This window comes from Meles meles, chromosome 11 (assembly GCF_922984935.1).
Source record: "Meles meles chromosome 11, mMelMel3.1 paternal haplotype, whole genome shotgun sequence".
Lineage (NCBI taxonomy): Eukaryota > Metazoa > Chordata > Mammalia > Carnivora > Mustelidae > Meles > Meles meles.
Genome location: NC_060076.1, coordinates 5,850,295 through 5,865,768, shown reverse-complemented (window position 1 = coordinate 5,865,768; position 15,474 = coordinate 5,850,295). Strand labels below are relative to the sequence as shown.

The 15,474-nt window shown below is 41.8% G+C and overlaps 1 protein-coding gene across 16 annotated transcripts in view; it reads right to left on the bottom strand.

Annotated features, from left to right (window-relative positions):
* Positions 1-15,474, bottom strand: part of FNBP1 (formin binding protein 1) — a 144,538-nt gene that overhangs the window by 103,565 nt on the left and 25,499 nt on the right. The gene's annotated exons all lie outside the window — the stretch shown is intronic.

The window sequence follows — 15,474 nt, the reverse complement described above, 5'->3', positions numbered from 1 at the left end:
AAAAGCAGGCAAATGCAAGGCACAGAACGAGGGTATGCAAAAACAACTTTGTACGGAAAAGAGGAAGCCATACAGAAAACACAGAGAACCAGGTGGTTGAGGACTGGGGGTCCTGAGCTAGAATGGCTTCGTCTGAGCTCTGGCTCTTTGGCATGCTAGCTATGTCCCGTGCAGTAAGCTACTTACCCTGTGTTTCTGCATCTTGTCTAAAAAATGGGGCTAAATGCAGGAGCTGTGTAGGGTTACTGTGCGGATTAAGTGTTATCTCGTGCTGAGAACACTGCCTGGCACATGGTAAGCCCTGGGCAAGTGTGAATGACGGCCACAACCACTGCCCCCACTGCCCGTCACTACCGTCACCATCAGCCAGTGAGGAAAGAACAGGCTGTCCCACGGAAGGTGAGAGGAGCCTGAGGCCGCTGATCTCAGGGTTGTGAGTTCGAGCCCTACGTTGGGTGTAGAGATGACTTAAAGAAAACATCCTTAGGGGCATCTGGGTGGCCTAGTCAGTTAAGCATCTGACTCTTGGTTTCAGCTCAGGTTGTTTGATCTCAGGGTTGTGAGGTCAAGCCCCACACTGGGCTCTGTACTCATCCGAGTCTGCTGACCTTTCTCTCTCCCGCTCCCACTGTCCCTCCTTCTTGTGCTCTCTCTCCCTCTCTCAAATAAAAAAGTAACCTTTAGGGGCGCCTGGGTGGCTCAGTGGGTTAAAGCCTCTGCCTTTCGCTCAGGTCATGATCCCAGGGTCCTGGGATCGAGCCCCGCGTCGAGCTCTCTGCTTGGCAGGGAGCCTGCTTCCTCCTCTCTCTCTCTCTGCCTCTCTCCCTACTTGTGATCTCTATCTGTCAAATAAATAAATAAAATCTTTAAAAAGAAAAAAAGAAATGTGCAGGGAAAGATTTAAAAAAAAAAAGTAACCTTTAAAAATAAATAATAAATAATTTTAAAGGGTGCTGGATAACTGAATATCTATTTAAAAAAATGAAATCAAACCTCTATTTCTTACAATATATAAAAACTAATTCAAGAGAGATTAAGGATCTAAATGTAACAGTTAAGACCATAAAGGAAAAACAATAAATAAACTTGACTGTATAAAAACTAAAAACTTTTGGGGCACCTGGGTGGCTCAGTCAGTTAAAAGTCTACCTTCAGCTCTGGTCATGATCCTGGAGTCCTAGGACCAAGCCCTGCATTGCATCAGGCTTCCTGCTCAGCAGGGAGTCTGCTTCTCCTTCTCTCCCCCACCCCACTTGTGTGCTCATGCCCTTTCTCTCTCTCTCAAATAAATAAATAAAATCTTAAAAAAAAAAAAAAGACTAAAAACTTCTGTCAAGCAGAGATACCCCACAGTAAGTGAAATGATAAAGGATAAACTGGGAGAAGATATTTGTAACACTACGATCAACAAAGGATTAGTATCTATAATATAGAAAGAATACCTTCAAGTCACTTTTCTTCAAAAGTTAAAATGACTCAGTTGGAAAAGGGGCAAAAGTAAGAAGAATTTTAAAAATGAAGGACCTTGGAAAATAAACTGGTTTTGCCTAGTAAAGGTGAACTTGGGCCCTGCATTACATCTAGGTATTCCTTCCCTACATATCTATCTTAAGGTCTAGAACCCAGACCATAAACTCTTGTTCATGTGCACAATGAGACATGAGTAAGGATGTATGTAGCAACAAATCACAGCAGCAAAACACTAGAAACAAGTCAACTGTTCATCTCATTTCATTTATATAAAGTCCCCAAATAGGAAAAACTAAACAATATATTGTTTACTGATATAGTCACAAGTGACAAAAAACTATAAAGAAAAACAAGAGAGGGGTGCATAGGTGGCTCAGTTGGTTGAGTGGCTGCCTTCAGCTCAGGTCGTGATCTTGGGGTCCTGGGATCCAGCCCCGCATCAGGCTCCCTGCTCAGCGGGGAGTCTGTTCTCCCTCTGCCCCCCCAACTCATTTTCTCTCTTTCTTTCTGTCTCGCTCTCTCCTTCAAATAAATAAATAATCTTTTTAAAAAATAAAAGGAAGGAAGGATGGAAGGAAGGAGAAAAAAAGAAAAACAAGAGCATATTTTTAAAAAGATTTTATTTATTTATTTGACAGAGATCACAAGTAGGCAGAGAGGAAGGCAGAGAGAGAGGGGGAAGCAGACTCCCTGTTGAGCAGGGAGCCTGATGTGGGCTCTATCCCAGGACCCTGAGATCATGACCTGAGCCAAAGGCAGAGGCTTAACCCCCTGAGCCACCCAAGTGCCCCAAGAATATTTTTTAACACAAAATTCCGGATAATACTCAACTAGGGAGAAGAATGTGATCAGAGGCCATAGGAAGTTTCTGGGGGGGCAGAGTAATTTTTCTTTACCTGGGTGGAATGTACACGCAGGTTCCTTTTACTGCTATTTTTTTATACATACATGTTTCCATACATTCTTTTGTAATATGCCATAATTAATATTTAATTGTTAGTTTATAGCTTTGTTGGTAGGAAAATCTTCAATATAAAGAGAAACTTGAGATCATTTGAGCCTCTGCCAACTGGAGGTCAAAACTGAAGTTAAAACATTTATGAAAGCAAAACTGAAGTCAACAGGAAAATCTATTACATAAAGTATTGAACTATTACTTTTTCCTTGATTGATGGACTTCCTATTTTGCTCCCATAGAAAATACAAAACATTCTTAGAAAATGGGCATCTCTTAATACCCAAGTATGGATTGATTATTGATTGTTAAAGACACCACACTTAGAGGAAAAACTTTTTTAAAAAATCCAGGACTGGGGCACACCTGGGTGGTTCAGTTGGTTAGGTGTCTGACCCTTGGTCAGGTCATGATCTCAGGGTCGTGAGATGGAGCCCCACATCCTGCTTCTGTCTCACCAGAGAGTCTGCTTGGGGCTCGCTCTCTCCCTTTCCCTCTGCCCCCCGCCCCCAGGTACACTCCCTCTCTCTCCATCTATAAAATAATAAATAAATAAATCTTAAAAAAAAAGTCCAGGACTATGCCAAAAATATTTTTCACAAACCACCACAGGAATATAATAGAGAATTTTCCTCAAGTAAAATGGTTATGAAGGCTTTGAGAACACAAAATATTACGGTAACCAACATAACCTATGCTAAAATCACACTTATCTATTTCTACTCTATGCCCAAGTCACATTTACCTACTCATTCACCTAACAATATTTTACGGATCACCTACTGTATGTCAAACACTATTCTAGGAACTAAGGACATAGCAGCAAACAGAAGACAGAAATGTATTCTCATGGAGCTTAACTACCAGTAGACTTCACTGTACAGAGCTATAAAGAAATTTACATTCCCGTGAGAACTACTAGGTCTTCAGATAGCAACACTTAAAAGCCCATTGATACCTATTAGCAGAGTTGACCGTCAAAGTATTTAATAAACAATTACCAACAGATTCCCCATCCAGTCAAAACAGAGACCAGCCGTGCTGAGGCACCCTGGCTGAAAACCATCTTGTCTGTGGCCCAAATCCCTTCCAGAAAGGTGACCAAATTCCGTGCTCACCAACAGGGTCCTACTATCTGACTGGACCCTGACCCGGACTGAATATCACCATTTATAAAATAAAAACCAACCAACAGAGAAAAGAGGAAGAGGAAGAAAGCTTTGCTTACTTGATAAGCAACTTGCTTTATGTACACGTTTCTTCACTATTTCAGAAATTAACCTTTTCAGATATGTTCATTAGCCTTTGGAATTTCCACTTGTAACCTTTCTCTCTCTTTTTAGAAAGTATTTTATTTTAATTTTTATGTAACCTCTATCCTCAACATGGGACTGAAACTCACAACCCCGAGGTCAAGAGTCACGTGCTCCACTGACTGAAACAGACGGCCCGTAACTTTTCCTCTTCTTAATCTTTCCTTATTTATTTATTAGAACATTGTTTTTAATCTTTTATTTTGCATAACCCCTTCATAAACTGAGACTGCCATACTAATTCTGTCGTATTTGGTATACATGTTCCTGGTTTGATTAATTATAAATTTTACAGACATTTTTGGCATGGAGACATATGAATGCATGTTTATCTCAGGGGGTTAGAACTATGAGGGATCCCCCCCCAACCACTATTTTATACTTCTCTGTGGGTTCAAAATTTTCTTCAGTGAGCATCTGTCCTGATTATCAATGTAGTATTATACCAATGTAATTAACGGGTCTATTTTAAAGACACCTAAGGAAATCACAGAAGTAAGTGTCTATTATGAAATAAGTTCTACATCACTTTATTAGGGAATTACCATTCTCTTCTTGGTAGTAATTCATGACAAAAATAGCACAAACTGCGAACCATAAGAGACTATGGACTCTGAAAAACAACCTGAGGGTTTTGAAGGGTCAGGGGTGGGAGGTTGGGGGAACAGGTGGTGGGTAATGGGGAGGGCACGTTTTGCATGGAGCACTGGGTGTTGTGCAAAAAGAATGAATACTGTTACGCTGAAAAAATAAATAAAATGGGAAAAAAATAGCACAAACTTGCCATTTTATTCAAGTTTGATGTTTTCAGTAAAAGGAAAAATGTCTCTGATAGGTTACAGAACATTAAGTAGAAATCCACGATTCAGGGGCACCTGGCTGGATCAGTCAGTATAGCATGGGACTCCTGATCTTGGGGTCATGGGTTTAAGTCCCCTGTTGGGCATGGAGCCTCCTTGAAAGAAAAGAAGGAAGAAAGGAAGGGAGGGAAGGAAGGAAGGAAAGAAGAAGAAAAGAAATCCAGGATTCATTTCCAACTGTCTTTTCCTCCAAATTCCTGAGTCTACTGCCAAGCGCTGCTATCTTTACACGAACCCACTTCCCAAAGGTGCACTTGACACTCTTTTTAAACATTAAAAAAATTTTTTAAGTAATCTATACGCCTGAACTCACAACTCCGGGATCAAGAGTCGTGCACTCCGCAAGTGAGCCAACCAGGCGCCCCCAGGCCCTTGGCACTCTAACCAGGAGTGCTAACACTAGTTACGTCTCTCACTCGGCACGCCTCACCTGTACCTGACCCCACACCCTGCCCCATCAGTCAAGACAAACATGGCACAACCACCTGTGTACCCTTGGATTAAGCATTTGCTGAATGAATGAACGAGTCCATGGAAACTTCTCCAACCATCACGGCAATCCTGCTGTGTAATTCCTTCCAGCCCATGGCCAGAGTAAGTTTAGTTCACATTCGTAGTGTATTATTCTGGATTTTAGGAGAATGTGTGCCAGCTGCTCCCCCAAGTGCTGGGGCATGCCGACTATGAGCAACAGAAGAATATTCTGGCCCCAGGGAGGGACTGAAAATGGTATTTACAAAAAGCACATTCATACGAAATTTTATATATATGATTTTTTTTTTCTTCCAGTCATTCCATTAGGAGATCTCAAGTCCCCAAGATCAGGTACAAAAACGTTTTTAAAAAAATTCTGGTGCACGGCTGCCTCTCCTAAGGTGTTGCCAAGGAATGTGAGATAGTTAAATGTTTAGTTACCTATAATCCTAGTGTAAGTGTTTTCCTTTCATTAATTATACAGAGTAGTCAGCTCTCCTAATAGCCAGAAGCTATTCAAGTTTTAAAAGTAACCATTAATAGATATTTCAAAGAAACCCACCATGTTTGGCTCTATTCTGGAGGGGCTGTAAATTATTTCAGCTTCATTTTACTTCAGTGGTTTGAGCTATTTCTTCGTTACGAATTTATTTTGGGCAAACGCTAATATAACCAACATGCGAAGCATTCTATGCTTTAAAAAAAAACCAAAACAAGTAAAATGAACATGCACAGCGCTGTTGATCACACTAGGCATTTTCTGTAGGAGTGCGGGGGCGGAGGGGAGGCTCCAGATTCTGCAGCATAAGGCATGAGGGTCAGACCACCCATGCTCCAGTCAACACCCTCACCACCAGCAAAAAGTCACTTTACTTTTCAGGGCACCTGGGTGGCTCAGTGGGTTAAGCCTCTGACTTTGGCTCAGGTCATGATCTCAGGGTCCTGGGATCGAGCCCCGCATCGGGCTCTCTGCTCAGCAGGGAGCCTGCTTCCCCTCTCTCTCTACCTGCCTCTCTGCCTACTTGTGAGCTCTCTCTCTGTCAAATAAGTAAATAAAAATCTTAAAAAAAGAAAAAGTCACTTTACTTCTGTCTTAGTTTCCTCACCCAGAAAACAGTAAGAACAGCCCATGTAATGCCACCGAATTGTACAGTTAAAAAATGGTTAAAATGGCAAATTATATGTTATGTGTCTTTTGCCACAATAAAAAAAAAAAACAAAAAACGTTTATAGGAAAAAAAAGAGTTTTAGTAGAAGTCAGAAAGATCATGTTGGGCCAGACCATCTGAGGCCATGCTGGCCACTGAAAGGAATTCTGGGGTCCGCTGGGATGTCACTGACATACTTGGAGAATAATGAATTTATACTGATACTGTTTATTGACCCTCCATATGCCTTTTACCCCTTCTAAGTTTCCACTTTATCATAAAGACTGCAAGGCGAAATACTATGTTTCTCAGACTTAGGGATCTGGGTTTGGGTTTCTAGAGCAAGGTGGACTCTCATGAGATCTCAAAACCAAAAGAGGCAATGAAAAAAAAAAATAAGGGTACCAACTTAGAGCTGTTGGGACATAAAATGAGTTAATATAGAGTAAAGGGCTTAAAACCAGCACCAAGGAAATAAATAGCTAAATAATAGCTTACTGACAAATTAAACATCACAGCAGTATCGTAACAGGCTAAACCATTAATATTTGTGTCCTAAAAGCACAGGCAAAGCCATCTTGAACACTAGTCTGCACCCCCCCTTTCGGCACATCAGTTAGTAGTCATGGTGTGAGCTTGTGACTAATCCCACACTGCTGGTGGTTAGAGGACCATCGCCCTGAGTCTGTAAGCGGAAATCCTAGTGTTCCAGGGATTTCTGGCAGGACCATCGGAAACCCCAAATTCAGAGGGAAGTGCCTATATTTCTTCAAAACATTACACAAACGCAAGCTTTTTTATTGATCCAGGATGTACTGGCAACTCGAGATAATCTCTAGGTCAACGAACTGGCTACATCTTTGGGCAAGGGTGTTAATGGGTTTAATTCCAATGTATCCCATGTTGCTAGCGATATCAGTCGGGCTAGTCTTTTTTCCGTTTTTGCAATCAAAGGTAAGGATCTGGTAAGATTCATTTGAGACAGACATCAGCTAACCTGAGTTCTCAGCCTCCTGAGTATAGATGTTCGGGTCACGGTAACAGTCATCATGGCTACAATTTCCAGTGTCCTTACCGTGCGCACGCTCTGGTCCAAGCACTTACACGGTTCATTCAATCCCCACAACCATCCTAGCAGGCCAACACTGTTACCACCCCGACTCCAGAAGGATAAAAGAGGCACAGAAAGGTTAAAGACCTTGTCCAAGCACCCCGCCCCCCGCCCTGCAGTGATTAACCAGAATGGATTTGAACCCACAGCTCTAGAGTCTGTAGGCTTAACTGCTTCTCTAGACTGTCGACTCAAGATGATCCTGTGTCTTGATTTCTTCCGGTGTTGGTTGCCCTCGCGGTTCGAGGTCCTTTCTAAATCACGTATCTTTCACCCCTGCAGTAATCCCATGGCAAGGCCATTGTCAAGTCCATTTTTTTGACATGAGGTCACAGAGCAAGCTGTAAATGGCAGAATTGGAATCTGAACCCAGCGGTTCAGTCTGTCACTTTAGCCTCTACCGAGATGGAAAAAGAGTTGGAAAACATTCATGAAGGAACCTGGTAATGAGCGAAAGATTCAGCAGCTTTTTTGGGTTGGGGGTGTGGGTATTTATGGTGGTCACTTGAGTCAGAAACCCACCAACCATAGGTTGAGTGGGTGTATTTGAAATTTTTAAGTGGAAAGGAGGGACCTGGCCTGGATGCAGCCTTAAAGAGAGTTGTAATACTCTTGAATATTCAACAGTAGAGTTTTGCATTAAGCAAATATTAAAATGTAAAATTTTTAATGTCTACTATAGATGTTAACTTACAAAATACCGTAACAGGGCGCCTGGGTTAAGCGTCTGCCTTCAGCTCAGGTCATGATCCCAGGGTCCTGGAACTGAGCCCCACATCAGGCTCCCTGCTCAGCGGGAAGCCTGCTTCTCCCTCTCGCACTCCCCCTGCTTTGTTCCCTCTCTCACTACGTCTCTCTGTCAAGTAAATAAATAAAATATTAAAAAAAAAAATACTGAAACAAAATTACACTTTTTTGGGTCCTTCAACTAATGTAGACTCTTTTAAGTTTAAAATAAAACCCGTAGATAATTTTTTTCCTTTGCAACAGCTAACAGCTCCGACACCACAGTCAACGATTAGGGCGCCTGGGTGGCTCAGTCGGCTAAGTCTCTGCCTTGGCTCAGGTCACGATCCCAGGGTCCTGGAATTGAGCCCTGCATCAGGCTCCCTGCTCAGCGGCAGCCTGCTTCTCCCTCTCCCTCTGCCTGCCACTCTGCCTACTTGTTGACTCACTTGGTCTCTCTCTCTCAAATAAATAAAAATCTTTTTAAAAAATAGAGTTAAAAAAAACATAGTCAATGATATAATAGGTTACTTAATGATCTTAGTGTACTTAACCGATTTTTTTTTTCTATTTAATGCACTTTTTCCCCCCAGGGCATCTGGGTGGCTCACTTGGTTAAGTACTGTCACTGTTGGTTTCAAGCTCAGGTCACGATCTCAGGGTCCTGAAACTGAGTCCAGCGTCTGACTCTACACTCAGCAGGGAGTCTGCTTAAGATTCTCTCTCTGCCCTTCCCCTCACCATGCACACTTGCTCACTCTCTGCCTTCCTCTCTCTGTAAAATAAATAAATAAATCTTGGGGCGCCTGGGTGGCTCAGTCAGTTGGGCGCCTGCCTTTGGCTCGGGTCATGATCCCAGGGTCCTGGGATCGAGCCCCGCATCGGGCTCCGCAGAGAGCCTGCTTCTCCCTCTCCCTCTGCCTGCTGCTCTGCCTGCTTATGCTCGATCTCTCTGTCAAATAAATAAATAAAATCTATAAATAAATAAATCTTTAAAATATAAAAGATATATATACATATATACACATGTATGTAAAAAAGTGTACATATACACTTTCCCCCAGCAATTTCAGGTTTACAGAAATACTGAGCAGAAAGTACAGAGTTTCCATACTCTGCACCTCCTTTCCCAACCCCCCCGTTTCTGCTATTATTAACATGCTGCATTATTAGGCTGGCACATTTGTTTAACTGATAAGCCAATATTGATTGATACATTATTATTAACCTAAGTCCATACCTTACATTAGGGTTCCCTTGCGTTGTATGGGTTTTCCCAATGGAAAATGTCCTATATCCGTCACGACAGTATCATACAGAAAACTTTCATTGCCCTGAGAATCTTCTGTGTTTCCTTCCTCCCAACCACGGGCAACCACTGATCCTTCTACCGTCTGCATAGTTTTGCCTTTTCCAGAAGGTCATATAGCTGGAACCAGATAGTATGCAAACTTTTCAGACAACTCTTTCACTTAACAATATGCATTTAAAGTTCCTCCGTGTCTTTCTGTGGCTTGATAACTCACTTCTTTTATTGCTTGAAAAATATTTCACTGCCTGGATGTATCACACCTGGCTTATTCGTTCACCTAACTGAAGGGTATCTTGGTTGCTTCTCAGTTTTGACAATTACAGATAAAGCTGCTATAAACTTCCACGTGCACCAATATTTTACCTTTAAAAAGAGAAATTCTGGGCACCTGGGTGGCTCAGTGGTTTAAGCCGCTGCCTTTGGCTCAGGTCATGATCTCAGGGTCCTGGGATCGAGTCCCGCATCGGCCTCTCTGCTCCACGGGGAGCCTGCTTCCCTCTCATTCTCTCTCTGCCTGCCTCTATACCTACTTGTGATCTCTCTCTGTCAAATAAATAAATAAAATCTTTAAAAAAAAAAAAAAGAAATTCTTTTTTACTCCCAGGGTTGTTTGTTTGTTTGTTTGTTCCTTCCTTCCTAGCAGCATTGATAACAAAACAATTACAGAACTATTTTTACAGCACACTGTACAGAAAAGTCAGGATTTCCTCAAACTAAGTGCATTTTCTCTTGGATGGTTTTCTCTGCGCCATCAGGCATTTATAAGAAATGCTAAAAGACAAGACATGGAGCCTCTATTTGAGAATTATGAATAATTTAATTGTCAGCATGCCTGTGTAATTTTATTTTCAGGCCCTATTTGCAAAGATAGCATAAATCAGCAGGACAAGACTCACTTCTCTAGGGAAGCCTCTTGGAAATCCCCAGACTTAGCTGGCTTCTCCTCACATCCGGTCTCAACATTATGTATTCTGCTCTTTGTGGCAAGAATCAGAGCATACATCCACATTTATCTGATTAGGAAGCTCTGTACGGGCAGCCCCCTCTGTCTGTGCTCACCCCTGTACTTCCCCAGGACATAACAGAAAGAATAAATATATTTGCAAAAGTACTCTTGCAAACGTAACACTCATCAGTGTAAGTAAGAAATTCCTTAAACTTATAACCATACTTCTGGTTTTGAGACAATTCAAATGACATTTCATATACAGCTAATTAAAAATTCTTGTAGAAAGAAAAGAATTGCTAAGACCCCCCTCTAATTTTCATTATCTCAAGACTGTATAATTAGATGTGACATACAGCATGTAAAGAACACCTGGGTTATTTTTTTTTAATTTTTTTTTCTGGATTGTTTTATATGCAGTCAAGAGTCTCTTTTTACATAGAGTTACTTACCTCCTACTAAAAATAGTATATATGGATACAGAAGTTGTGGTTTACATACACAAGGAATACTGAGCCAGAGCAAGAAGGAAATCCTGCCATTTGCAAAAGCATGGAGGGACTGCGAGGGCATTACGCTGAATGAAATAAGTCAGAGAGAGACGAACACTGTATGATCTCACTTATATGTGGACTCTAAAAAAGCTGAACTAGAAACAGAGAGTAGAATGGTGGTTGCCAGGGACTGGGGCGGGGGAAGATATTGATTAAAGGGTACAGACTTCCAGTTAGAGGGTGAGTAAGTGCCGAACATCTAATGTACAGCCTGGTGATTATAGTTAATGACGCTGTATTATACACTTAAGAGTTGCCAGCGGAGATTTTAAATGTTCTCACCACAAAAAAAGAAAGGGTAATTATGTGATTGATGGAGGTGTCAGCTAACTCCGTGGTAGTAACCACTTTACAATATATAAGTGTATCAATGTTTTACACCTTACCCTTACACAATATTTTGTTTATGTCAGTTACACTTCAATAAAGCTAAAGGTAGGGGAGCCTGGGTGGCTCAGCCGGTTAAGCGTCAGACTCTTGGCTTTGGCTCAGGTGGTGACCTCAGGGTCCGGGCTCCATGCTCATTGTGGAGTCTGCTTGGGATTCTCTCTCTCCCTCTGCCCTTCCCCATTGTGTGTGCTCTTTCTCTAAAATAAATAAATAAAATCTTAAAAAAAAAAAAAGTAAAATTGGAGGTAAAGAAGACTAAATCGTAGCTAGATTATATTAACAGAATTTCTACAAACTCTGAAAATTCTGTCCCCTGAAAACCTGAAGTGGAGACTTTATTTCAAGCAAATAAGAAACACCTTTTGCTGGCTAGAAATAGTAAAACAATACATCAGAAAAAATAATCATGAGTGCTTGGGTGGCTCGGTGGGTTAAGCCTCTGCCTTGGGATCAGGTCATGATCTTGGGGTCCTGGGATCGAGCCCCGCTTCGGGCTCTCTGCTCGGCGGGGAGCCTAATTCCCTGTCTCTCTCTGCCTGCCTCTCTGCCTACTGTGATCTCTCTGTAAAATAAATAGATAAAATCTTAAAAAAAAAAAAAAGAAAGAAAGAAAAGAAAAGACAATCAAACCAATATACTCTTTCCTCAGATAAAATCCAACATAAAGCAGCCAACATTGTATTTTTGGATTAAGCTGACAAGTTGAATACGCTGGTTTCATAAAAAGTCTTTATGGGTTTGATAGTGATTTTTTTTTTTTTTCTGGATGAAAGATACATCCATGGAGAGATTTAAGAAAATATTTCAGAATATCAATTTTATAATTTGCTCTAATGTTTACAAAAATCAATGAATAAAGCTCCAAAACAGATCATCATGACTACTCCATCTGGAGCCAAAATCTGCCGCATAAATTCAAATTTGGCAATAATTAGCTGGAAAGAAGTCAACAATTGTGTGATTTGTTTGTCTTGTTGTCTGGTTAGGTTTTCACAGTGAAGGCTGGCCAGGGAGAAACCTCAAGGTTTTCGAGTGGTCACAGGCACAATGCTGATTTTATCTATCTAAATACTGGACTATTTCAACAAGCCTTCACTAGATAAAAAACAAAAAAGGCTCCAGAACTGGAAAGTAACCACTACAAGCTGCCTTTAGAGCTGTTCTGATGACTTGCCTTTTAGGCAACAGAACTATGTTTTAATCACATTTCTCAATGGGAATGCTAAGAGGAGAAATTTCCTTTGGCTCTTGAAACCCTGGCATGAAACAAACGGCATCAACGGGGGCGCATGGGTGGCTCAGTCAGTTAAGTGCCTGCCTTTGGTTCGGGTCATGATTCTGGGGCCCTGGGATCGAGTCCCGCTTCCACACATTGGGCTCCTTGCTCAGTGGGAAGCTTCTCCCTCTGCCTGCCGTTCCCCCTGCTTGTGCTCTCTCTCTCTTTGAAAAATAAAATCTCTAAAAACAAAATAAAAACAAACAAAAAACAAATGGCTTCAATGGCATGACTTCACCTTAAGTAAGAGACCCCTGTGACCCAGGGTTATTTTCCCATCAGCAATACACACGAACGTGGGCCTTCTTATTTATTTATTTATTTATTTATTTAGAGAAGGAGGCCAAGTGAGGGGAGGAACAGAAGGTAAATCCCAGAAGGACTCTGAGCTGAGCGGGGAGCCTGATGCAGGGCTCGATCTCAAAACCCTGAGATCATGACTTGACCCAAAACCAAGAGTCGGATGCTTAACCGACTGAGCCACCCAGGCGCCCCAATCAGGCTACTTCAGAAATACCTCTAACTTTTCCTGTGTTGGCATTATTCCTCCCCGCTCCCCCACCCGCCCTTTTTTGCTTTACAAAATGTTGTCTATTTGAGACGCAACATAACAATAATCACTTTAAAACTACTATTCCCAGGGGCGCCTGGGTGGCTCAGTCAATTGAGCATCGAGCTCTTAATTTCAGCTCAGGTCATGATCTCAGGGTCGTGGGTGGGATGGAGCCCTGCATCAGGCTCTGTGCTCAGCACTGAGCCTGCTTCTCCCTCTCCCTCGCCCCTCTGTGCTCGTGCTCTCTCTCTCTCTCTCAAATAAATAAATACAATCTCAAAAAAAAAAAAAAAGACTATTTCTGTAACATGTAAACTATCTCACTTCAACATAAAACCAGAAGGTGCTAGTGATATCAGTGAGTTACCGACAAGAACAATGAATTAATGATATGCGGCACCAGCTCAGCAGAAATTCAGTCTCGCTAAAACCTGAAATCTCTTGCACCCTGCTCTGAAATGCCTGAAAAGATTTCTAGGGAGGTGACGGCTCAAGAACTTAGGAAAGCTCCATCCTCTCCAGCAGCCAGCAGCTTTCAGCCCTTCATTCCGCTTCTAGGAGCAATCGAGAACACAAAATGCACGGAGACCAGCACAGAGTCAGACTTCCTTCGAACATCCTCCATTACTAAGACTAATTAAAATCATTAATGAACCCATCCACACAGATTCCTACCTCTGCTTTAAAAAAAAAAAAAAAAAAAAAGGCTTCTCCAAAACAATGTTAAATTGCTGCCTATTTTTCCAAAATACCCCTGATAAAAGATCCCATGAAACTGGTCATTCAGAACAGGTGGGGTTTTAGGTAATGAAAAATTATTATAGCAATTTCTGGAAACCTCATCCCTATTAAACTTAGGGACAGCTATCAGGTCTTCGTATCTATCCCCCACGGCAGCCAACACAGTGCCTTGCACACGGTGTTTGTGGAGGTGAGTGGCAACACAGGTAAACGGATGATGTTTATAGCCAATCTAACTATAGTAGCTTTTAAAAAGAACTAAATAGTTATTTTCAGTCACACACTGTAATCACAGTAAGGTGCAAAAAAGTCAACCCTGACCGCTCACTGTGAGCTGCGCTCATTCCCTTCTACCTCGGCTCACGCTTTGCACACACTGCGAGAAAACTGCCATTAGCCGGATAGACTAAAAGCCAGTAAGTACTGGTTTTAGTAGACAGCTGCACAACTGATTGGTGGGAAATTAATTTGCAGACAGAACAATTCCCAATTAATTCTTTGAGTCTGGTTTAATGTTGTGGGTATAATTTTAAATAGTGCCTAATACACCCTTACAACCTGTTCTGCAACAAGATTATGTAGGCAATCAGGAGGCAAACTTCAAACTTCAAACCCAACACAGCAATCCTTTAATTACTTGGGAAACATTTACAGAACCTTCTGAAGAGTTAAAGATCAATTGTTTCGTACACATTTACACCGGCTCTCGAATTTCCAAAAACCAATGCGGTTCCCGAATTGCTTCTTTGCCCTCATAAGGACAACTAAGATGCCCAGTACCAGTCTGTTTTGTATCTTTTTTCTTTTTAAAATTGAGATGAAGGGGCACCTGGGTGGCTCAGTGGGTTAAAGCCTCTGCCTTCAGCTCAGGTCATGATCTCAGGGTCCTGGAATCGAGCCCCCGCATCGGGCTCTCTGCTCAGCAGGGAGCCTGCTTCCCTCTCACTCTCTGTCTGCCTCTCTGCCTCCTTGTGATCTCTCTCTGTCAAATAAATAAATAAAATCTTAAAAAATACATTAAAACGGAGATGAAATTCACATAACATAATGTTAACCATTTTAAAGTAAATAATTCAGCGTCATTTAGTACATTCACAATGTCGTGCAACACTACTATCGAGATCCAAAATATTTTCATCACCCTAAAGTAAAAACCTGTAGCCGTGAAGCCGTTGCTCCTGGTTTCTCCCTTTCCCAGCCCCGCAAGCACTGATCTGTTTTCTGTCACTACCGGTTTACTTATTCCGGATATTTTGTATAAATAGAATCACATGACGTGACCTCCTGTGTCTGGCTTCTCTCATTCGGCTGCATGTTTTTAAGGTGCATCCAAGTTGTAGCATGGTCAGTACTCCATTCCTTTTTTATGGCTGGATAATATTCTACTGTGTGGACAGACGACACTTGGTTTATTCGTTCATCCTCAACGGACATTGGGTTGTTCCCACCATTTCATGATTGTGAACAGTGTTGCTACGAACACCTGTACAAGTATTTACTAGAATACCATCTCCCATTCTTTGGGCTTTATGCGCAGGAACGGCTACATCCCCCAGGAATTCTGTTGAGCTTTCTGAGGGACCACCAACTCGTCTTCCACAGTGGCTACACCATTGTACATTTCCACCAGCAATGTACGAGGGGT